This window comes from Ambystoma mexicanum, chromosome 12 (assembly GCF_040938575.1).
Source record: "Ambystoma mexicanum isolate Mex_15411 chromosome 12, UKY_AmexF1_1, whole genome shotgun sequence".
Classification (NCBI taxonomy): Eukaryota; Metazoa; Chordata; class Amphibia; order Caudata; family Ambystomatidae; genus Ambystoma; species Ambystoma mexicanum.
This window is the reverse complement of record NC_090936.1, coordinates 3,923,374-3,948,461: the sequence shown is the minus strand read 5'-3', so window position 1 is coordinate 3,948,461 and position 25,088 is coordinate 3,923,374. Positions and strand designations below refer to the sequence as shown.

The window sequence follows — 25,088 nt, the reverse complement described above, 5'->3', positions numbered from 1 at the left end:
AAGCAAGGTAGTAAGGAAGCTGGGGCTTCTGTGAACCCCACTGTGGAGGTTGAGAACGGCCGGCTCCTGTGCCTCCTTCCTAACCCTATCCAGGATCGTTTCCAGTGATGGCCACAGAGGGGGGCAGTGATTACCCTCCTGTGTTGCTCACAGTTTCCTGAGAGGGAGCCCTGGAGGGGTGCGCTGCCTGTGAGGCTGAACACGCCCATAAGCAAGTTCAGGGGAAACCGATCGCATAGATGAGTCATGTGAAAGAGTTGTGGCAAACCTGTGCAGAATCGCACCCCTAGCAAGTCAGTAAATGATTCTCAGCGCCGTGGTGGGCAGGGGTAGACAGGGCCCGCAGCAAAGGCCCTGTCTACCCCTATCCACCACGGTACACCGCACTGCCGCCCTCCTTGACCATGTGTGTGCCCCCACCCACCCCCATGCCCTCCATGAACGTGTTGGTGACCCCCATCCACCCCCTTGCCCTCTGTGACCATGTTTGTTTCATCCCCACCCTTCCCGATGACCTCTGTGACCTTGTTTGTGCCCCCCACCCACCTCCTTTCCCTCTGTGACCTTGTTTGTGCTCCCCACCCACCCCCATGCCCTCAGTGACCTGTTTTGTTCCCCTCACCCACCTCCTTGCCCTCCGTGACCGTGTTTGTCCCCCCCCGACCCCCATGCCCTCCTTGACTTGTTAAACGGTAATTATATAGTGCCTCCTTTATATTTATATTGGCCTAAGCCTAGTTGCGCTACACGGGAAAACCGCGTTGCAAAGTTCCGATTTTGGGTTGACTTTGCCGCCATTTTAAGATTCATCCGCCATTTTGATTTCTACTTGTGTGTTCTTCGTCTTAAATGGTGGACTATGTTTTCAACCTGCAACCAAGCTTCCCGACCTTTGAGTTCTGTTAATGTTTAGACTGTCCGAGAGCCGACTGTTTAGACTAGGCAATAAGACCGTGCAGTGCATATGAACTGTTGCTTAAATGTTGTCTACGCTCACAAAACTCATCCTTGTATACACATTGGGACAATGTAGAACAAACCTTGAGCGTAGACATAGGCCGAATAGAATTGTAAAGAGATATTATGTGAAGAACATACATCACCATTGTGCCTCCATGGAAATGCAAACCTATGTAATCCTTTGCATAATATTGTATATTCTGAATGTGAACTAGGCATGAACTCTAGACCACAAATTATTAACGTGAAGAGAGGCTGGACAATATTACTCGAAATTGTATAAAAGCAGGAATGTTTAGACGTCCAGCACTCGCTCACCTCTCTCTGTCGGGCTGGTACACATTGTGGGGTGTTGGAAGCCAGATAGCTATCTGTGTTGCTTTGGAAACTTTACAGTAATAAAAGATCTGTGAATCTTTTTTAGGCCGTGATTGGTGTATTTCCTTTGTGGTACTCAGCCTCGATATTTCCTTGTTCTTTCAGACTGTGTCTGTGCCCCCCCCACCCACCTCCTGCCCCCACTTAAAGATTTGCGCCACTGTTTCTGCCACCCCCTTTTGTTCTCCCTTACTGTGGTGTTTGCTTCCGTCCTTCAGCCCTCTCCTTCTCCAGCACCCTTGTTTTCTTCCATACGTGTCTAATTCTGACCTGTATGATGGTTTCACGTCTATGTCCCACCCCCTCCTTTTGTTCTTCTCCTTCCCCTCCCCCTTAGCTTGACTTGATAATGTCTTCTGACCTAGTACATTGTCACTTGTCTTGCTCATCCTCTCCTCCTCACCTCTCTTTCCCTCCTCTCCTACTTTTTTTCCCTCCTCCCCTTCTCCCCACCCCTTCCCTCCTTCTGTTAATTTCAGACACTACCTCAATTGCCATCAAGCATAGTAATCGTAGCTGCCTTTTCCTCGCAGCCACCCTGCCCCCTCCTCGCCCCCCCTGTTTTAATGTTCCATTAGCACTTATTCTTATCATTTGTCCCGGGACCTTTGATAGCAGCTTGGCTGTCTCCCCCCTTCCCTCCTTGTCTTCTCCTCACACCACCCCCAGCACTATTCTGAATCATCGTCTGACCTATTATGATAGTTACTTGTTTTGTTCCGCTCCTTCTACCTCTCCCCCACCTGTTGTTTACTCATGCACTATTGTCAGGCATAGTAATGTTACTGCTGATTTGTCTCATTTTTTCCCCTTGCCCTCTTCTCCTTAACTGTTCCTTGCACTATCTGAAATGTCCCCAGGCTGATTGTGATAGTTATTTTTCACATTCCGAATTGTTTCAAGGACTTGTAAGAATGTAATTTTATTCTCCCATGTTCCCTCCCTCCTTGAAGCGCTTTGTAACACATTGAGGGTCATTACGAGGTAGGAGGTAACCATGCCGCTATTAGCGGCATGGCTAGCCCCTTACCGGGTACCGGTCCTGGTTCCTTGAATGAGGAATTACCAGGCCATTCCGACCTTGGAGGGCCCGGTAATTCCTCATTCAAAGAACCCGGACCCGGTACTTCCCCATTCCCATTTGAGCCCCCATAGGGCTCAATGGTAATGGGGAGCATGCTAACAACGGGCCCGTTGTTAGCATCCCCGTCTGCTAGTGGGACCCGCTAAGGACGCCTGGTTTCACCAGGCGCCCTTAGTGGGTCCTGCAAGCAGACTCGTAATGGGGCGGTAAGGGGTTGATGGCTCCGGCACCTTTACCGGCGCTGTTAACCCCTTAACGCCTACCTTGTAATGACCCCCATTGTGTACAGGCGCTATACAAATAAACAATCAATTCAATTCAATTCATTAGCCTATTCCTTGCCAATGATTATACAAGTAACAGAGTTAGTTGCATTTTCAAGGGCAATAAAATAAACAGCACTGGAACCTAGGGGGTCACGTGACAATGATATCCTCCAAAACAACTGCTTCCTGGAGCGTATGACAGTGTAAACTGAACCAGAGTAAAGCTGTGCAAATTCTCCCAAAGACGAGACTAATGCGCTACACGGCTTCACACATAGGTTCCTCGAGGCACGGCGCATGCGCACACGCCGGCACATGCGCACACGCCAGCATGGTGTTTCCCGTCCTAATATGGACGCCGCCACGTGAAGGTGGAATAGGAGCGTGATTGCGGAACTAGTGCCATATGCAGCGCCATACTTTGCTGCTCTCAAAGAAAAACAAATCTTCGCTTCCAGGTGCCAACAGGACCGGCGCTCTGAAAATAAAACAAGATTTAACACATCAATGTGGCCCAACATTGCAAAAGGTGTGGGGTGGTGTGTAAATGCATACGCATGCAGCTGGGCTCCTTCCACACTTTGAATGCCACATGTCGTATACTGCCAAATGACAGCAGAAGGCGAAATGCTGGGCTATGCTTTCTTAGTGTCACTGAAAATCAGACATTTGACTTTTTTCAACCTATGAGGGACTTCTGCAACCGGGCCTTGCGGCTATTTAGAAGCAGATAGAGTGAAGTTCTACCAAACCCCCTCTCATGCTGAAAAAGTCACAACAGCAGCTGAACCCAATCACCCAGACCCAGAGCTGCTATGAACCTCATCCAACCAATACCAAAGGCTATAGCCACGACCTAAAAATTGTGACACTCCACCCCTATCTCGACTGAGACCACTCGCCATCGCCTGCACAGGCAACCATAGCATCCTCTTCTCTGGGCACACCAGCAATCCATTGCACTGCGGTTCACCAAAGACCATGCCAGTAACATCAAGTCCTATAAAGACCACCCAGTGAAGGTGCTTCAGGAACCCTTTATCTCCTGCCAAAATGTCCCTATTCCTTCCCACAAGGAATTCTGAGTGGCATGTTCGCTCCTACTCTCCACCCCCATCCTGACTGAATCCACTCCCCATCGCCTGGACAGGCAACCATAGCATCCTCTTCTCTGTGCACACCGACAAACCATTGCACGTCGGCCCATCAAAGACCATGCCAGTATCAAGTCCTATAAATAATCTTCAAAATACAAGACAACCCGGAAATAAACTCAACACTAGAAAACTGCCTCTGCAATGTATTCAACTGGATGAACTCCAACTGCCTCAAAATCAACCCAGGCAAAACAGAAATAATGATCGTCACAAAAAATGAGGAGAAAACCACTTAATCCCTTGGCCAAGGGAACTCGGGACAACCCCAGCACCCTCACGGATTGTAAAAAACCTGGGGGTTCTGATGGACAATAATCTCACGCTAGAGCCTCAAGTCACCTGAAGAAATGTTTCTTCCTCCTGTGAGCGGCAAAGAGGATCTTACGTTCCTATCGTTCGCCAACAAAACAACCACCATCATCGTCATTGCACTCGTCATGTCCAGAGTAGGTTACGCCAACAGACTATACCTGGGTATGCCTGAACGACTTCTAAAAACACTACAATGCATACAAAATGCGGCAGCCAGACTGCTTCTGAAACTACCCCGAAGAGAACACACCACACCAGCGCTGAATACACTACATTGGCTACCAATAAAATTCAAAACAATGTGCATCACGCATAGAGCAATACACAACCAAGGCGCTGAGTTCCAGAGAGACAAACTGTGTCTACATCAACCAACAAGAACGCTGACATCCGCCTGGAACCGAAACCCTATAACAAAAGAAAACTTGGAGGATCCTCCTTCTCTCACTAAGCGCCGAAAACCTGTAATGACCTTCCAAAGCACATACGCAACACAAGAAACCACCTACTATTCAGGAAACCACTCAAAACCTGGCTCTTCACGTCATAACTAGAAAGCCCAGCCACCTTGGCACACACACAACTAAAACATTGATGAACGAAGAGACCGGCCCGGATCCACACCAAGCAACCAATGGAAAACCTTAAGGAAAATATCCCACGCCATACCAAATGACTTACCGGGAGACACCGGTAATAGGACCAAAAACTGACTACATAGCAAGCCAAAGGTCAGAAACACCTGGACGACTCATCAATAGGACCATGACCCTAAACTATAACCACCCACAACAGGCCTAATCACAGCAGATAGCAAGGGAACAGGAAACCCTGTACCATTAGCACCAATCCACAGGGTAAGAAACAGAATAACCACCCACACTACACAAGGTCCAACAAGATACAGCGGGAAGCACAATGCGCCATCACACAGTAACTACAACTAAACAAAAGCCCAAGGAAGTCACCCCACGAAAAAAATTCAAACAATACAAGTTAAAGATAGTCATGGCAGGAGGAAACTAATGACTGAATACACAGGCTGACCTAGAGACACTAGGACGCCTCATCAACAGTACTCCGACCCTGAACCATTCAAAGCCTCAATCGACCAAGGTCACATTAGACAACAAGAGAATAGATACTACCAACCAAGTTCCACACCCGAGGAAAAGTTTCAGACGCACCCATTGCTCCATAGTAGGAGATGGTAGGCACTCCATACAATACTCACTAGCGCAGCACCACCACAGCGAGACGGCCCATAGGGAAGCAGCAACAGCCCCACCTACAGGGATACAGCTCGAACGGAACCAGAAGTACCTGACAAACAAACCTGACATCAGGATACAGACCCCACTAACCCAACCCTCGACTTTCTGCATATTTCACCCACACAAAAGTCACACAACCATTTCTCTCCCAGCAATCTGCACTCACTTTACCACACCACTGCAAAAACACAAACAGCACCCACAGCACATGAGGTCTCGGCCGATCCGATACTTGCACCAAAGCCCAGCACTCGGTGTATACCGAGCTGATGCTGCCAAGAGCACACCACTCCTCCCTCTCTCCTACTCCCCACCTCCCGACTAACCCTACCCGCCCTCCTTCTTGTTTACAGATCTGCCAGAGCGCCTGGGGACCAATTCCGTTGGTGATGGTGTGCTATATACCTTTGACATAACATAAAGACCACCCAATGAAGGAGCTTTAGGAACTCTTCATCTCCTGCCAAGATGTCCCTATTCCTTCCCAGAAGGAATGCTGAGCAGCATGTCCCCTCCTACTCTCCACCCCCATCCCGACTGAAACCACTCCCCGTCATCTGGACAGGCAACCATAGCATCCTCTTCTCTGTGCACGTAGACAAACCATTGCACGTCGACCCATCAAAGACCATGTCAGTAACATCAAGTCCTATAAAGACGACCCAATGAAGGTGCTTCAGGGGTTATTCATCTCCTGCCAAAATATCCCCATTCCTTCCCACAAGGAATTCTGAGTGGTAGGTTTCCTCCTACTCTCCACCCCATCTAAACTGGAAAGCAATACTCTTGAGTACAACCAAGAACTGAAATAGAGCAAAGAATGTATGGCCATACTCAAGAAATTAGGTCAGCGTTCACCTTTTCTAAACCCTCCCTTCAGATGGAAAATAAGAGACTACTGGTGCAAATACAGGCCTAGCCTGTAAAACATCTTCCCGGTTACCAAGCCACATAAGGCCACTCACCTGCACAGGTCTTTCCAAGATCATTGCTTCCCTCAAAGCCACCACTGAAGAGAATCACATTCTTCCATCATCGGACACCATTCCGGTGAAACTTCTAGACCAAGCCACAATACCCACATCTTGCAGCCAGCAAACAGGTCCCCGTAAATGATAGTTGCTTCCCCCTGGATGCAAATATGCTTCTACGCCATCGTGGCTTGAGAAGGATTCTCCCCATTTCCACAATCCGCTGCAAAATCCCTTGGCACCGACGCTGGTTCCAATCTTGAAAGTCACGTTTTTCAGCCTCTGTCAGCTTTTATTCCCCTCCTAGAGCGAATCCTTCGTGCTACTTTCATTTAGGGTTCCAGGGTCTGCACTTAGAGTGCCTATATTATGTCTGAGACAATATGAAACCAAATTTGTAGATATTGTAGTTGGTACTCTTGTAACGCGCGATCCCCAGAAAGAAATACAATCCATTTTTCAATATGATTTGATTTGCTTATTTCTGGTTTCTTCATGTATTTGATTCATACATTTGGATTTTGCACTGTCCTTATTGCATACTTTCAGTATATATTTCCATGTATTGGATTCATACACATATATACAGTTCCATGTTATCAATAGTTGAATAATCTCCCAACACGTGTTTCCCCACAGCTTTAGCTTTAGCTGTGGTTCCTCAGGAGAGATTCCATTTTGCTGTTTTCTTCCCATTCTTCTTTCCTGTCCGTGATTCTGTTCCCTTTAGTTCTTGGTGTCCTTGCTTTTCTCTGTCACTCTGTGTTCTAGGTTTCTTCCCTGCTCGTGATTCTGTTCCTGTTAGTTCTTGGTGTCCTTGCTTTTCTCTGTCACTCCGTGTTCTAGGTTTCTTCCCTGCTCGTGATTCTGTTCCTGTTAGTTCTTGGTGTCCTTGCTTTTCTCTGTCACTCCGTGTTCTACGTTTCTTCCCTGCTCGTGATTCTGTTCCCGTTAGTTCTTGGTGTCCTTGCTTTTCTCTGTCACTCCATGTTCTAGGTTTCTTCCCATTCTTCTTTCCTGTCTGTGATTCTGTTCCTGTTAGTTCTTGGTGTCCTTGCTTTTCTCTGTCACTCTGTGTTCTAGGTTTCTTCCCTGCTCGTGATTCTGTTCCCGTTAGTTCTTGGTGTCCTTGCTTTTCTCTGTCACTCCGTGTTCTAGGTTTCTTCCCTGCTCGTGATTCTGTTCCCGTTAGTTCTTGGTGTCCTTGCTTTTCTCTGTCACTCCGTGTTCTAGGTTTCTTCCCTGCTCGTGATTCTGTTCCCGTTAGTTCTTGGTGTCCTTGCTTTTCTCTGTCACTCCGTGTTCTAGGTTTCTTCCCTGCTCGTGATTCTGTTCCCGTTAGTTCTTGGTGTCCTTGCTTTTCTCTGTCACTCCGTGTTCTAGGTTTCTTCCCTGCTCGTGATTCTGTTCCCGTTAGTTCTTGGTGTCCTTGTTTTTCTCTGTCACTCCATGTTCTAGGTTTCTTCTCTGCTTGTGATTCTGTTTCTGTTAGTTCTTGGTGTCCTTGCTTTTCTCTGTCACTCCATGTTCTAGGTTTCTTCCCTGCTCGTGATTCTGTTCCCGTTAGTTCTTGGTGTCCTTGCTTTTCTCTGTCACTCCGTGTTCTAGGTTTCTTTCCTGTCCGTGATTCTGTTCCCATTAGTTCTTGGTGTCCTTGCTTTCTCTGTCACTCCATGTTCTAGGTTTCTTCCCTGCTCGTAATTCTGCTCCCGTTAGTTCTTGGTGTCCTTGCTTTTCTCTGTCACTCTGTTTTCTAGGTTTCTTCCCTGCTCGTGATTCTGTTCCCGTTAGTTCTTGGTGTCCTTGCTTTTCTCTGTCACTACGTGTTCTAGGTTTCTTCCCTACTCGTGATTCTGTTCCCGTTAGTTCTTGGTGTCCTTGCTTTTCTCTGTCATTCCGTGTTCTAGGTTTCTTCCCTGCTTGTGATTCTGTTCCTGTTAGTTCTTGGTGTCCTTGCTTTTCTCTGTCACTCCGTGTTCTAGGTTTCTTCCCTGCTCGTGATACTGTTCCCGTTAGCTCTCGGTGTCCTTGCTCTTCTCTGTCACTCCATGTTCTAGGTTTCTTTCCTGCTCGTGATTCTGTTCCCGTTAGTTCTTGGTGTCCTTGCTTTTCTCTGTCATTCCGTGTTCTAGGTTTCTTCCCTGCTTGTGATTCTGTTCCTGTTAGTTCTTGGTGTCCTTGCTTTTCTCTGTCACTCCGTGTTCTAGGTTTCTTCCCTGCTCGTGATTCTGTTCCTGTTAGTTCTTGGTGTCCTTGCTTTTCTCTGTCACTCCGTGTTCTACGTTTCTTCCCTGCTCGTGATTCTGTTCCCGTTAGTTCTTGGTGTCCTTGCTTTTCTCTGTCACTCCATGTTCTAGGTTTCTTCCCATTCTTCTTTCCTGTCTGTGATTCTGTTCCTGTTAGTTCTTGGTGTCCTTGCTTTTCTCTGTCACTCTGTGTTCTAGGTTTCTTCCCTGCTCGTGATTCTGTTCCCGTTAGTTCTTGGTGTCCTTGCTTTTCTCTGTCACTCCGTGTTCTAGGTTTCTTCCCTGCTCGTGATTCTGTTCCCGTTAGTTCTTGGTGTCCTTGCTTTTCTCTGTCACTCCGTGTTCTAGGTTTCTTCCCTGCTCGTGATTCTGTTCCCGTTAGTTCTTGGTGTCCTTGCTTTTCTCTGTCACTCCGTGTTCTAGGTTTCTTCCCTGCTCGTGATTCTGTTCCCGTTAGTTCTTGGTGTCCTTGCTTTTCTCTGTCACTCCGTGTTCTAGGTTTCTTCCCTGCTCGTGATTCTGTTCCCGTTAGTTCTTGGTGTCCTTGTTTTTCTCTGTCACTCCATGTTCTAGGTTTCTTCTCTGCTTGTGATTCTGTTTCTGTTAGTTCTTGGTGTCCTTGCTTTTCTCTGTCACTCCATGTTCTAGGTTTCTTCCCTGCTCGTGATTCTGTTCCCGTTAGTTCTTGGTGTCCTTGCTTTTCTCTGTCACTCCGTGTTCTAGGTTTCTTTCCTGTCCGTGATTCTGTTCCCATTAGTTCTTGGTGTCCTTGCTTTCTCTGTCACTCCATGTTCTAGGTTTCTTCCCTGCTCGTAATTCTGCTCCCGTTAGTTCTTGGTGTCCTTGCTTTTCTCTGTCACTCTGTTTTCTAGGTTTCTTCCCTGCTCGTGATTCTGTTCCCGTTAGTTCTTGGTGTCCTTGCTTTTCTCTGTCACTACGTGTTCTAGGTTTCTTCCCTACTCGTGATTCTGTTCCCGTTAGTTCTTGGTGTCCTTGCTTTTCTCTGTCATTCCGTGTTCTAGGTTTCTTCCCTGCTTGTGATTCTGTTCCTGTTAGTTCTTGGTGTCCTTGCTTTTCTCTGTCACTCCGTGTTCTAGGTTTCTTCCCTGCTCGTGATACTGTTCCCGTTAGCTCTCGGTGTCCTTGCTCTTCTCTGTCACTCCATGTTCTAGGTTTCTTTCCTGCTCGTGATTCTGTTCCCGTTAGTTCTTGGTGTCCTTGCTTTTCTCTGTCACTATGTGTTCTAGGTTTCTTCCCTGCTCGTGATTCTGTTCCCCCTAGTTCTTGGTGTCCTTGCTTTTCTCTGTCACTCCGTGTTCTAGGTTTCTTCCCATTCTTCTTCCCTGCTTGTGATTCTGTTCCTGTTAGTTCTTGCTGTCCTTGCTTTTCTATGTCACTCCGTGTTCTAGGTTTCTTCCCTGCTCGTGATTCTGTTCCTGTTAGTTCTTGGTGTCCTTGCTTTTCTCTGTCACTCCGTGTTCTAGGTTTCTTCCCTGCTCGTGATTCTGTTCCCGTTAGTTCTTGGTGTCCTTGCTTTTCTCTGTCACTCCGTGTTCTAGGTTTCTTCCCTGCTCGTTATTCTGTTCCCGTTAGTTCTTGGTGTCCTTGCTTTTCTCTGTCACTCCGTGTTCTACGTTTCTTCCCTGCTCGTGATTCTGTTCCCGTTAGTTCTTGGTGTCCTTGCTTTTCTCTGTCACTCTGTGTTCTAGGTTTCTTCCCTGCTCGTGATTCTGTTCCCGTTAGTTCTTGGTGTCCTTGCTTTTCTCTGTCACTCCGTGTTCAAGGTTTCTTCCCTGCTCGTGATTCTGTTCGCGTTAGTTCTTGGTGTCCTTGTTTTTCTCTGTCACTCCGTGTTCTACGTTTCTTCCCTGCTCGTGATTCTGTTCCCGTTAGTTTTTGGTGTCCTTGCTTTTCTCTGTCACTCCGTGTTCAAGGTTTCTTCCCTGCTCGTGATTCTGTTCCCGTTAGTTCTTGGTGTCCTCTTTTTTCTCTGTCACTCCGTGTTCTAGGTTTCTTCCCTGCTCTTGATTCTGTTTCTGTTAGTTCTTGGTGTCCTTGCTTTTCTCTGTCACTCCATGCTCTAGGTTTCTTCCCTGCTCGTGATCCTGTTCCCGTTAGTTCTTGGTGTGCTTGCTTTTCTCTGTCACTCCATGTTCTAGGTTTCTTCCCTGCTTGTGATTCTGTTCCCGTTAGTTCTTGGTGTCCTTGCTTTTCTCTGTCACTCCGTGTTCTAGGTTTCTTCCCTGCTCGTGATTCTGTTCCGGTTAGTTCTTGGTGTCCTTGCTTTTCTCTGTCACTCCGTGTTCTAGGTTTCTTCCCTGCTCGTGATTCTGTTCCCGTTAGCTCTCGGTGTCCTTGCTTTTCTCTGTCACTCTGTGTTCTAGGTTTCTTCCCTGCTCGTGATTCTGTTCCCGTTAGTTCTTGGTGTCCTTGCTTTTCTCTGTCACTCCGTGTTCTAGGTTTCTTTCCTGCTCGTGATTCTGTTCCCGTTAGTTCTTGGTGTCCTTTCTTTTCTCTGTCACTCTGTGTTATAGGTTTCTTTCCTGCTCGTGATTCTGTTCCCGTTAGTTCTTGGTGTCCTTGCTTTTCTCTGTCACTCCGTGTTCTACGTTTCTTTCCTGCTCGTGATTCTGTTCCCGTTAGTTCTTGGTGTCCTTGCTTTTCTCTGTCACTCCGTGTTCTAGGTTTCTTCCCTGCTCGTGATTCTGTTCCCGTTAGTTCTTGGTGTCCTTCTTGGTGTCCTTGCTTTTCTCTGTCACTCCGCGTTCTAGGTTTCTTCCCTGCTCGTGATTCTGTTCCCGTTAGTTCTTGGTTCGGCACTTGCCTCCTGGGGCCTCTTTGGCTAGAACCTTCTTCTTCTGGCTTCTGATATCTTCAGAGCCTCCCTTTACAGAGTTATTTGTCGCTCTCGCTTTCAGTCTCGAGGTGCAGAGGACCTCCAAGACCAGCGCTCTCTCTGCATCCCACCATTGGTGGCAGGTGCTCCGTGGCATATGTCTGAAAGCGCACACTGCAGATCAGAGACCAGCACCACATTCGCCGCCTCATGACTTCCACCCTGAAACAGGTTGCACGTCACACCTCAAATGTGTGCTGAAATGTGATGTATTCAATGTGGGACTTTGGAACACATTTCTATTATGTTACACCACCACAATGATGTATAATTTCACAGTTCCTTATACAGCGGTTCTTGTCAAGGTTAATTTCTTTCACAATGCGTGGCGGACATTTTGGCACACTCCAGTAACCTCAAGGCGGCCATCTTTGACAACGATTCTTAGCCACGTCAGAGATGTAGCTGCGAAGATGGTCTGGCGAGACCTGGGGGATACTGTCTGAATCTCTTATTGTGGGAACCCCACAGATGGCTAATTACGGGGTAGATTTTTGGAGAGTGGTATAATGTATTTGTGCTTTATACAGCTGAAACCTAGCTCGGGAGAAACAGCGATGTACATGTGTAAGAGAGAGAACAAGATCAGTCCATTTGTTGTGTTATGTTGATTTATAGCGTGCGCCGCTACTGCCTGAGGGTAGTCTCCAGGCGCTCACGTGGCTCTGCAAGAGAAAACGGTGGGCCGTGTTAAGTGTGGATAGGATGATAGGATAGGTTCCAAACAAAGAGGAGCTGGCGTCTGTGGTGTTGTCTTGCGTGTGGGAGTTGGTTCGATTCCAGAGGCCCGCTTGTTGTAACTGTATGGGTAGGAGTCATTCCTCGGATGTATGCTAGTGTTTGTGTTGGGTGTGTGGATCATATGAGGTTAGAGTGGGTTTTTAGTTGTGCGCACTGATCAGTTGTATCCATAAGGGGTTCCAGAGTTGCGGATGACTGTTCAGTGTTATTTTATTGTGTGATCTCGGTGAATTTATGGACTAAAGTAATCAGTCTTACTGTTCAAGGTTATTTGGTTTCAGCACCAAGAGGGCAAAGAGTCGTAACTGTCTCTAGGGGCCTTCAGAGAAGGACCAGGGGGGCAGAACCACAATGTACCTGGTGCTGGAGAAGTTCTTGTTGCTCGACAGCGTCGAGGCGGTTCTAGGGTGCTTCACAGCCCTTGAGAAAGAGTTAGTGGTGGGAGACAGCTGCAGGCACCAGCCTGCAGGCATTTCAACAAGTGAGGCTGGACGGACGCCTGCAGTCTGTCCGGCGCGGCAGCGTGGGGACAAGAATCATTGTATCTGTGCTGGATGGGGGATCTGGAATGCTGGTTGAGGTGTCTTGGACAGCTCTGGTGACTACGGCATGACAACAGTCAGCCGGAGGCGGTTCAAGGACGTGACTGTCTCGAAAATGTCCTTAAAAGATGGACGCTTAATGATGCTTGTGTGGCACTCCTCCCTGCTTCTTTGTAGGGCTTGTGTCCTTTCAAGGCGGATGGCCCAAACCTCAGGAGAGTTTTTGTAGGCAACAGCCTTGTCTTTAGTTTAGAAACTCTCCGGCACTTCCCACGTAGGAAGCTTGCTGGCAGAACCTAGCAGGGCACGCTGTGTGCTGGCTGGGTACCACTTTTGGAGCTGCTGGATGGGTCCTGAGAGTGTGGTATCTCCCTCTGTTCCCTGGGAGATGTTTAGGGGAGGGATCTTGCGTCCCTCTCTGAACACCTGGCCTTCCTTCACTGGTGGAAGGTGGAAGGTAGACTGTACCTTCAGCTCTGGTCCAAATGAGTCCTTCTTACTCCTTTCAAAGTCTTCAGATGATCTGCTAAGTAATGGGTTCAGCCCTCTTTTAAAGCCAAATGGGCCCCATTGATTGTTGCAGGCTAAGCCTACCTTAATGAACCAATCCTGGGCCCCACAAACAATCTTCTGTTTTGCATGAGGTCATGACCAGAGTGCTCTGCAACAGGAAAGGTAAGGGGTGACAACACATACCTAAGTCCCACCCATCTCCTTCTCTGTTGTAAATCAAAGTGTCTCTCTGGTTAACTGAGCCCTCTGTGACACTTGATTTAAGCACAGGTTTCCCTTGAGGTTTGTGCTGGGAGCAGACTTCCTGTCTCCTCCAAACCACATATTTCTCCCCTCTGAAAGGGGTCAGCTCTGCAGGGGTTTGCCTATGGTAAATGATGGACCCAGACATGCATTTCACTGCCTTTCATACAGTGGGGTGGGAACTAGCTTTAAGTTGACATATTGCATACCAAAGGGGTGTTAGTCCTGCCCCTTCCCTGTTGCCTATTCTGGCAAGCAAGCCTCTTCAGGCTTGCTTCAATGATCTCTCATTAGTATTCACTGTTACCAGCCGGTAAGCAGATCCATAGGGCCTTTGATAAGTAAATTAGGCTGCCCATGCTGGAGAAAGGTGTGCCTTCCCCCTCGAGATGCTTTGATGTACCCAGGGTTGTCATATTCCAGCTGAATATGACAGGGAAAGATTGTGCCTGTAGGCAGTGTATTCCCGGAGTACATGTGACTATGCATTTTGTGCGGTAAGCAGATGGACTGTGTGTGGAAAGGCCTCACACAGTCCATGAAGGTTGGTCTCCCATCATTCATTTTCATTATTAAAAAATCAAAAAAGCCCAGGCGAGCGCACACTACCTGTGCGGGTGGTTGACTTCCTCATAGTCTTTGGTTGCTGCTCAATGGTACCTTCCCACGTTTTTGGGTGTGGTCCATCAGCCAGCCCTGCCTCCTCTCCAAGCATGGAGGCTGACTTCCCCTACGGGTACATTTACAAGACAGCCCTGGTGGAGTGGTGATAGGTGGAGAGTGGATCTATGTCTGTATAATGTCAAATCTGAATCCATGAAAGGCGACACTACGCTGGGGGCAGAATGGGCCAGAAAGCTACACTCTGAGCAGAGGGAGAACGATATAGGGATTGGCTGGAACACTTGTATCTGATTTTCCTTTTACCGGATGCACCAACATTAAATGGCAAACATGCGGGCATCTGTTTATTTGCAGTTGGCGCCGTTGTCATTTCAAAAACAACCTATTGATTAAAAAAACTACTTTGGATTTTTGCAGGAAGGTGCAGTTCTAAGGGACTGGAAATTAAAAAGGCAAAGGTGATGGTCTGCTTGGATAATAGTAGAGGTGTTAAAAAAGGTGCCTGCTTGAGGTGAATTCTTCCGATTATCCAGAGTTACCCTTCATGGCAAGGGGCCGGAGCATGCAAGGGACAAAAAGAAATGCTATCTTGATCAAGTATAGTGGCTGTGGTACTGGCTTTGCACAACTGCATGAAACACTTGTGTATGGGCGCGATATAAATAAAATATATCATATCATGGACATCCCTCTATTGGCCCTGCACTAAAGATCTACTGGCATGGGCGAAACATACGCCGTACCTGCACTGCCAATGATGTGCTTAAGCCTACTTGAGCCCCCTACTGCCATGGGCGAACCCTATGCCATACCTACACGGCCAATGATGTGCTTAAGCCTACTTGAGCCCTCTACTGCCATGGGCGAACCCTATGCCATACCTGCACTGCCAATGATGTGCTTAAGCCTACTTGAGCCCTCTACTGGCATGGGCGAACCCTATGCCATACCTGCACTGCCAATGATGTGCTTAAGCCTACTTGAGCCCTCTACTGCCATGGGCGAACCCTATGCCATACCTGCACTGCCAATGATGTGCTTAAGCCTACTTGGGCCCTCTACTGCCATGGACGAACCCTATGCCATACCTGCACTGTCAATGATGTGCTTAAGCCTATTGGGGCCCAAAGGGCCTGCAGAAGTTAGAACTCCCACCTTTGAATGCTCTTGCACACGTACTTCACCCCTGCGCCATGCTACGCTTCTGTGCCAGCCCCTTATCATTAGCACCTTCGACCCACAGATACGAACCAGCCAGTCTGCCCATGGTCCTCTCCACACTACCGACCCTTATTTCTGGCCATGCGTACCTTTTCCTTACCTGGCGCTTATAGCCACATGCTGGTTCCTGGCGACTGATCCTGGAAAAGTGGTTACAGCCACTGGCGTCCCCGGCACTCTCATGCTCCTCAGGTGCTGCTTCTGGCACACAGGGGTGCCTGTTTCCCTATTAGTCTTCTATCCAGAGTCCCTGGCACTCTCATTCCCCTCAGGCATTGCTTCTGGTACACAGGGCTGCCTGGTTCCTTATTAGTCTTCTATCCAGCATCCCCGGCACTCTCACTCTCCTCAGGTGCTGCTTCTGGCACACAGGGCTGCCTGTTTCCTTTTTAGTCTTCTATCCAGAGTCCCTGGCACTCTCATTCCCCTCAGGCATTGCTTCTGGCACACAGGGCTGCCTGTTTCCTTATTAGTCTTCTATCCAGAGTCCCTGGCACTCTCATTCCCCTCAGGCATTGCCTCTGGTACACAGGGCTGCCTGTTTCCTTATTAGTCTTCTATCCAGCGTCCCTGGCACTCTCATTCCCCTCAGGCATTGCTTCTGGTACGCAGGGCTGCCTGTTTCCTTATTAGTCTTCTCTCCAGCGTCCCCGGCACTCTCACTCTCCTCAGGCGCTGCTTCTGGCACACAGGGCTGCCTGTTTCCTTATTGGTCTTCTATCCAGAGTCCCTGGCACTCTCATTCACCTCAGGCATTGCTTCTGGCACACAGGGCTGCCTCTTTCCTTATTAGTCTTCTCTCCAGCATCCCCGGCACTCTCACTCTCCTCAGGTGCTCCTTCTGGCACACAGGGCTGCCTGTTTCCTTATTAGTCTTCTATCCAGAGTCCCTGGCACTCTCATTCCCCTCAGGCATTGCTTCTGGTACACAGGGCTGCCTGGTTCCTTATTAGTCTTCTATCCAGCGTCCCCGGGACTCTCACTCTCCTCAGGCGCTGCTTCTGGCACACAGGGCTGCCTGTTTCCTTATTTGTCTTCTATCCAGAGTCCCTGGCACTCTCATTCCCCTCAGGCATTCCTTCTGGCACACAGGGCTGCCTGTTTCCTTATTAGTCTTCTCTCCAGCGTCCCCGGCACTCTCGCTGTCCTAAGGCGATGCATCTGGCACACAGGGCTGCCTGTTTCCTTATTAGTCTTCTATCCAGAGTCCCTGGCACTCTCTTTCCCCTCAGGCATTGCTTCTTGTACACAGGGCTGCCTGTTTCCTTATTAGTCTTCTCTCCAGCGTCCCCGGCACTCTCACTCTCCTCAGGCGCTGCTTCTGGTCACAGGGCTGCCTGTTTCCTTATTAGTCTTCTATCCAGAGTCCCTGGCACTCTCATTCCCCTCAGGCATTGCTTCTGGCACACAGGGCTGCCTGTTTCCTTATTAGTCTTCTATCCAGCGTCCCTGGCACTCTCATTCCCCTCAGGCATTGCTTCTGGCACACAGGGCTGCCTGTTTCCTTATTAGTCTTCTATCCAGAGTCCCTGGCACTCTCATTCCCCTCAGGCATTGCTTCTGGTACACAGGGCTGCCTGTTTCCTTATTAGTCTTCTATCCAGCATCCCTGGCACTCTCATTCCCCTCAGGCATTGCTTCTGGTACACAGGGCTGCCTGTTTCCGTATTGGTCTTCTCTCCAGCGTCCTTGGCACTCTCACTCTCCTCAGGCGCTGCTTCTGGCGCACAGGGCTGCCTGTTTCCTTATTAGTCTTCTATCCAGAGTCCCTGGCACTCTCATTCCCCTCAGGCATTGCTTCTGGCACACAGGGCTGCCTGTTTCCTTATTAGTCTTCTATCCAGCGTCCCTGGCACTCTCATTCCCCTCAGGCATTGCTTCTGGCACACAGGGCTGCCTGTTTCCTTATTAGTCTTCTATCCAGAGTCCCTGGCACTCTCATTCCCCTCAGGAATTGCTTCTGGTACACAGGGCTGCCTGTTTCCTTATTAGTCTTCTATCCAGCGTCCCTGGCACTCTCACTCTCCTCAGGCGCTGCTTCTGGCACACAGGGCTGCCTGTTTCCTTATTGGTCTTCTATCCAGAGTCCCTGTCACTCTCATTCACCTCAGGCATTGCTTCGGGCACACAGGGCTGCCTGTTTCCTTATTAGTCTTCTCTCCAGCGTCCCCGGTACTCTCACGCTCCTCAGGCGCTGCTTCTGGCACACAGGGCTGCCTGTTTCCTTATTAGTCTTCTATCCAGAGTCCCTGGCACTCTCATTCCCCTCAGGCATTGCTTCTGGCACACAGGGCTGCCTGTTTCCTTATTAGTCTTCTATCCAGCGTCCCTGGCACTCTCATTCCCCTCAGGCATTGCTTCTGGCACACAGGGCTGCCTGTTTCCTTATTAGTCTTCTATCCAGAGTCCCTGGCACTCTCATTCCCCTCAGGCATTGCTTCTGGTACACAGGGCTGCCTGTTTCCTTATTAGTCTTCTATCCAGCATCCCTGGCACTCTCATTCCCCTCAGGCATTGCTTCTGGTACACAGGGCTGCCTGTTTCCGTATTGGTCTTCTCTCCAGCGTCCTTGGCACTCTCACTCTCCTCAGGCGCTGCTTCTGGCGCACAGGGCTGCCTGTTTCCTTATTAGTCTTCTATCCAGAGTCACTGGCACTCTCATTCCCCTCAGGCATTGCTTCTGGCACACAGGGCTGCCTGTTTCCTTATTAGTCTTCTATCCAGCGTCCCTGGCACTCTCATTCCACCCAGGCATTGCTTCTGGCACACAGGGCTGCCTGTTTCCTTATTAGTCTTCTATCCAGAGTCCCTGGCACTCTCATTCCCCTCAGGCATTGCTTCTGGTACACAGGGCTGCCTGTTTCCTTATTAGTCTTCTATCCAGCGTCCCTGGCACTCTCACTCTCCTCAGGCATTGCTTCTGGCACACGGGGCTACCTGTTTCCTTATTAGTCTTCTATCCAGCGTCCCCAGCACTCTCACTCTCCTCAGGTGCTGCTTCTGGCACACAGGGCTGCCTGTTTCCGTATGTCTTCTAACCTTTTCTTCAGGACATTTGATCATTATCTATGAATGGAGGTGTCCAGGGCCTGGGAGTTGCAGGTTTCCATCCAGAGTCCGGCCATGTATTAGGCTTCCGGAGTCACTGCTTTACCAAAACTCTGTTCAATCTCTTTGATACGAAGGGGGGGGTCTTTTCCTTTTCTCTGCTAGCCCCCATTTCTCTACTTCCACAGCTTTCACGCAGGACTAATCAATGGCCTTCTGAGTCCCAACAGGAGTCTGTTGCTGACCAAGAACTGAATCGAATTGTGCGGTTGCCGCTGGAACCACCCATCTTGGTAGGTCTCCTCTCCTCAGGGAGGGGGTGGGTTCAAAGGCTCCATATCCTTTAGGTCAGTCCCTAAAAAGCCCTTCCTTGTTTCCCCAGCCCCACTGATTGACATCAGCCTGCGGGCGTCCTTGAACATTGTGTGATTAAGTCACAGGTGCCGGCCACACACAGAAGGTTCCTGGAGGTGGTTCCAGCCCTGGGAGTTGGGGGCTACATCTCCAGTTTGGTGAAGGGTGGTGCTCCTCAAAGGCCTGCACTATCTGTCCCTTGGTGAGTCTGCTCATACTATCTACAAGATGAAAGCACAACACGCCTCAGGGACATTAAAGCCTTGGCCAACAGTGAGGACACATGGTTTAATTCGCTATACGCGCTTCCACGTTCGGTTCCAACACAATCTTTTTTCTGTGAATTAGAAGAGACCCAACTGGAGGCATTGTTAATGTTATATTTATCGAATAAAGCACTGGTCAGGACACATTGCCCATGAAGGAGGCGGCAGGAACACCCCCCACCTTGGTTTCCCCGCGATCGATCAAGATGGAGGAAACTTCGATAAGGAATAGGTTCTGGATCTGGCGTGTGCGGCTCAGTCATGAGAGCTTGCCATTGTCTGAACCCTATAAACCATATACTCCTACATTATTCATTAGGTTCTTATCAGGAATCCTACCAGTCGACCTTTAACAGATCTATGCCCAGTCAGCCAAGGAGCCCAGTCAGGATTTTGTGTCTTTATGCCCCCTTGTGAGCATGACTAAACAACCTGTCGGAATGATTACTATCTCTAAGGGACTGTTCCAGGGCAGTAGTATTGTGCAAGTGCGCGTGTACCCTAGATGTGTTCTTTGGCGGGCCTGTTATCTCCTCAAAGCATGGACATGTAGGATTGTTAAATATGGGTGACTTGGCATGACAGGAATTTCATTATATTAAGTATAATTAAAGTCCCTGTGTCTTTATAGATCTCAGACTTGCATTTGCACGTTTACTGTATTTTCACTTAGACAATTAATGTTGTAATATTCATAGAATTAATGGTGTTTCTATAGAGTACAGGCCATCAAGAGATCTCCCCGACAATCTCATGAAAAAAGTCGCCCTGGCTGAGAGGCATAGTGTGGGCATACACAGAAATGCCCACAGTCTGTGTGGGCAAATTATATGATATGGAGGAGCAGCGGGCATCTTTGCAACCCAATGAATCCTGCCTAAGAGGAAAGTGGAGGCCACTTGACAAGGTTTCTAGACAAGTCTGATCTATGAAAGTCTCGTCAAAACAGGTTCCCCCCTGTTCCTCCAAAACCATCAAGGACCACATTGACACATTGACACCCTGGCTCCTGCTCTGGCCGACTTCTGCAACCACTCCTTCTCCATTGGGGTCTTCCCTTCCCCCTGTAGCACTCCCTTGTGCACCCTCTTCTTACGAAACCCTCTGACGACCCGTCCTGTCCAGCTAACTATCGCCCAATCTCCATCACTCCTTTCCTGGGCAAGCTCCTGGAAAAGCTGGCCATCTCCCAGCTTAATCTTCACACTGAATCTGTTGGTTGTCTCCATGACCATCAGTCTGGCTTCAGAGCTGCCAGGAGCATGGTAACTGCTCTCCCGAACATCTGTGAAGACCTGCTCTCCAACCTCGATTCCAACACCCTCTGTGTCCTCATCTTACTTGATCTCTCCCCTGCCTTTGATACGGTCAACCATGACATCCTGCTCAACCATCTCTGCGAAAACCTGGGTATCACTGATCAGGCCCTGGCTTGGCTGACCTCTTTCCTCTCCGAGAGACCCTCCCAGGTCCAACTTGGGTCATTCCACTCCTCTATCTTTATTTGTGGCTGTGGTGTTCCGCAGGTGTCTAATCTCTCTCCCTGGCTGTTCAACCAATACCTGGCACTTCTTGCCCACTGCATTGCCGCTCTCTGCCCCAACTTTCAGTGCTATGCAGATGACACTCTGCTCATTTTCAGGCTCCCTCTGCCACCTCTTCTCCTTCTCTCATCTCGACTGTCTGCTATCCAGGAGTGGTGTGCCGCCATTGAACTTTGACTTAATGCCAGTAAGATCAAGATTCTACTCATCGGCACACCTGCTCCCTCCTTTCCTGTCACCCTGTGTCCGGCCTCTCTTGGGCATCCTCCTGCTCCCACCTGTGAGGCTAAAAACCTTGGGGTCATCTTTGACTCCACACTTTCCTTCTCTCCTCACATCTCTGATGTCTCTAAGAAGTCCCACTACCATCTGCACCTCCTCAGAGGTATTCTTCCTTTCCTCTCCTTCCCGCAGAAGCTCACTGTCTCCAGAGTTCTGGTTCTCTCTAGGCTGGACTACTGCAACAGCCTCTTTCTAAATCTTCCTGCTTCTACTCTACGCCCTCTGCAACTCATCCAGAACAGGACTACAAGACTTGTCCTTGGCCTCAAGACCAGGCACAGTATCTCTCCAGCACTGAAATCTCTGCACTGGCTCCCATTGGCGGCGAGGTTTAAGTTCAAAACCCTCTGCATTGTCCACAAGGCCTTCTGGGGACTCAATACCTTCAACTTTAACTTCCTAAATATCTTTCTTCTCAAGCTCTTCGCCCATCTGCCTCCAACTCCCTCAGGGTCAGTCACTTCTCCAAGCAACGGGTTGGTGCTAGATCTCTTTCTTCTGCTGGGGCCTCCCTCTGGAACAGCCTCCCTGCCTCCCTGAAAATGGAGGAGAACCATCTCCAGTTCCGGGAGCACCTCAAAACCTTCCTCTTTGCTTCTGCTTTCTCTCTTTCTCTCCCCTGCTGAACTCCTGGCTGAAACTGCACCGGTCACCTGGCCACCCTCTGACCGCGAGCCCAGGTTCCCTCCAGTTGTCACCTGCACTGCCTCCCTGGCAACCCCTGCATCTGGTGACGGTTTTCTGTATCCCTACAGTCCCCTACCTGCACTTGACACCTGATGGATGCACTTACCCTTGCACTTGCCACCATCTGGCCGCACCTTCACTTATTGCTTTTATTTAGTCTATGTATTTATTTTTATTGTCGAACTCATGTACTGCACTGCCCTCACCCCCTGCACTTTCACGATCTCAATGTCACTGGGCCTGGTAAGATCGTTGCCTTTGTCTTCCCTCTGTTCCCCCTCCCATGCTGCATTGCGCCTTGAAACACTTGTGTATAGGCACGTTATAAATGCCATATCATATCAAATTATATCTTATCATATCACTTAAACAGAACTCCTGCGTGCGTCGCCTTCACAAGACATTTGCACAGACTCACAACTGGTCTAGTCTCGGGTCTCTGCCGCCACTAATGGCCAGTGTTACTGTAATGACCGAAAATGTTTTTTTTTGCCCTGGTCCTACCTGCCCGTCACCTCCGTGGTAAATCATGCAATCATGTGTTGTGATGTTTACTGCCAAGTATGCCAATAAAGAAAGTAACAGTAAGAACGTAAGCTGTTATAGACACCATTTTTTAATTGTTCTATTTGGCACAGATGGTGGCGTGAGGAGGATATTGTGAGGGCATTGAGGGTCGAATAGGCAGAGACACATGGTTGCCGGCTAAGGGTTTAAACCACGACCCAGCGGGAGCATTCTCCACTAACTTGAACCACGACCCGGCGGGGGCATTCTCCACTGACTTGAACCACAACCCGGCGGGAGCATTCTCCACTAACTTGAACCACAACCGGGAAGGACCATTCTCCACTGACTTGAACCACGACCCGGCAGGAGCATTCTCCACTAACTTGAACCATAACCTGGAAGGAGCATTCTCCACTGACTTGAACCATGAAACAGTGGGAGCATTCTCCGCTGGCTTGAACCATAACCTGGAACAAGCATTCTCCACTGACTTGAACCACAACCCAGCGGGAAGATCCTCCACTGACTTGAACCACGACCCGGCAGGAGAATTCTCCACTGACTTGAACCACGTCCCGGTGGGAGCATTCTCCACTGACTTGAACCACGACCCGGCAGGAGCATTCTCCACTGACTTGAACCACGACCCGGTGGGAGCATTCTCCACTGACTTGAACCATAACCTGGAAGGACCATTCTCCACTGACTTGAACCACGACCCAGCTGGAAGATTCTCCACTGACTTGAACCAGGACCCGGCAGGAGCATTCTCCACTGACTTCACCACGTCCCGGTGGGAGCATTCTCCACTGACTTGAACCACGACCCGGCGGGAGCATTCTCCACTGACTTGAACCACGAACCGGCGGGAGCATTCTCCACTGACTTGAACCATAACATGGAAGGAGCATTCTCCACTGACTTGAACCACGACCCGGCGGGAGCATTCTCCACTTACTTGAACCATAACCTGGAAGGAGCATTCTCCACTGACTTGAACCACGAACCGGCGGGAGCATTCTCAACAGACTTGAACCACGAACCAGCGGGAGCATTCTCCACTGACTTGAACCATAACCTGGAAGGACCATTCTCCACTGACTTGAACCACGTCCCGGTGGGAGCATTCTCCACTGACTTGAACCACAACCCGGCAGGAGCATTCTCCAATGACTTAAACCACGACCCGGTGGGAGCATTCTCCACTGATTTGAACCATAACTTGGAAGGACCATTCTCCACTGACTTGAACCACGACCCGGCGGGAGCATTCTCCACTGACTTGAACCATAACCTGGAAGGAGCATTCTCCACTGACTTGAACCACGACCCAGCTGGAAGATTCTCCACTGACTTGAACCAGGACCCGGCAGGAGCATTCTCCACTGACTTGAACCACGTCCCGGCGGGAACATTCTCCACTGACTTGAACCACGACCCGGCGGGAGCATTCTCCACTGACTTGAACCATAACATGGAAGGAGCATTCTCCACTGACTTGAACCACGACCCGGTGGGAGCATCCTCCACTAACTTGAACCATAACGTGGAAGGAGTATTCTCCACTGACTTGAACCACGAACCGGCGGGAGCATTCTCCACTGACTTGAACCACGAACCGGCGGGAGCATTCTCCACTGACTTGAACCATAACCTGGAAGGACCATTCTCCACTGACTTGAACCACGACCCTGCGGGAACATTCTCCACTGACTTGAACCATAACCTGGAAAGAGCATTCTCCACTGACTTGAACCACGACCCGGCGGGAGCATTCTCCACTAACCTGAACCATAACCTGGAAGGAGCATTCTCCACTGACTTGAACCACAAACCGGCGGGAGCATTCTCCACTGACTTGAACCATAACCTGGAAGGAGCATTCTCCACTGACTTGAACCACGACCCAGCGGGAAGATTCTCCACTGACTTGAACCAGGACCCGGCAGGAGCATTCTCCACTGACTTGAACCACGTCCCGGCGGGAACATTCTCCACTGACTTGAACCACGACCCGGCGGGAGCATTCTCCACTGACTTGAACCATAACATGGAAGGAGCATTCTCCACTGACTTGAACCACGACCCGGTGGGAGCATTCTCCACTAACTTGAACCATAACGTGGAAGGAGTATTCTCCACTGACTTGAACCACGAACCGGCGGGAGCATTCTCCACTGACTTGAACCACGAACCGGCGGGAGCATTCTCCACTGACTTGAACCATAACCTGGAAGGACCATTCTCCACTGACTTGAACCACGACCCTGCGGGAACATTCTCCACTGACTTGAACCATAACCTGGAAAGAGCATTCTCCACTGACTTGAACCACGACCCGGCGGGAGCATTCTCCACTAACCTGAACCATAACCTGGAAGGAGCATTCTCCACTGACTTGAACCACAAACCGGCGGGAGCATTCTCCACTGACTTGAACCATAACCTGGAAGGAGCATTCTCCACTGACTTGAACCACGACCCAGCGGGAAGATTCTCCACTGACAAAAACCACAACCCAGCGGGAGCATTCTCCACTGACAAAAACCACGACCCGGCGGGAGCATTCTCCACTGACCTGAACCACGACCCGGTGGGAGCATTCTCCACTGACCTGAACCATGACCCGGCAGGAGCGTTCTCCACTGACCTGAACCACGACCCGGCGGGAGCGTTCTCCACTGACCTGAACCACGACCCGGCGGGAGCATTCTCCACTGACCTGAACCACGACCCGGCGGGAGCGTTCTCCACTGACCTGAACCACGACCCGGCGGGAGCGTTCTCCACTGACCTGAACCACGACCCGGTGGGAGCATTCTCCACTGACCTGAACCATGACCCGGCAGGAGCATTCTCCACTGACCTGAACCACGACCCGGCGGGTGCTTTCTCTTCCTTGTATCAAAGCTCAGGATCGATCGAACCGTTTTTGACCCTTGAGTCTTCGTCTAGTGGCACTTAACTTG

The 25,088-nt window shown here is 49.6% G+C and overlaps 1 protein-coding gene across 1 annotated transcript in view; it reads right to left on the bottom strand.

Moving 5' to 3' along the window:
* Window positions 1-25,088, bottom strand: part of CAMK1D (calcium/calmodulin dependent protein kinase ID) — a 1,232,225-nt gene that overhangs the window by 505,280 nt on the left and 701,857 nt on the right. The window lies entirely within an intron of this gene.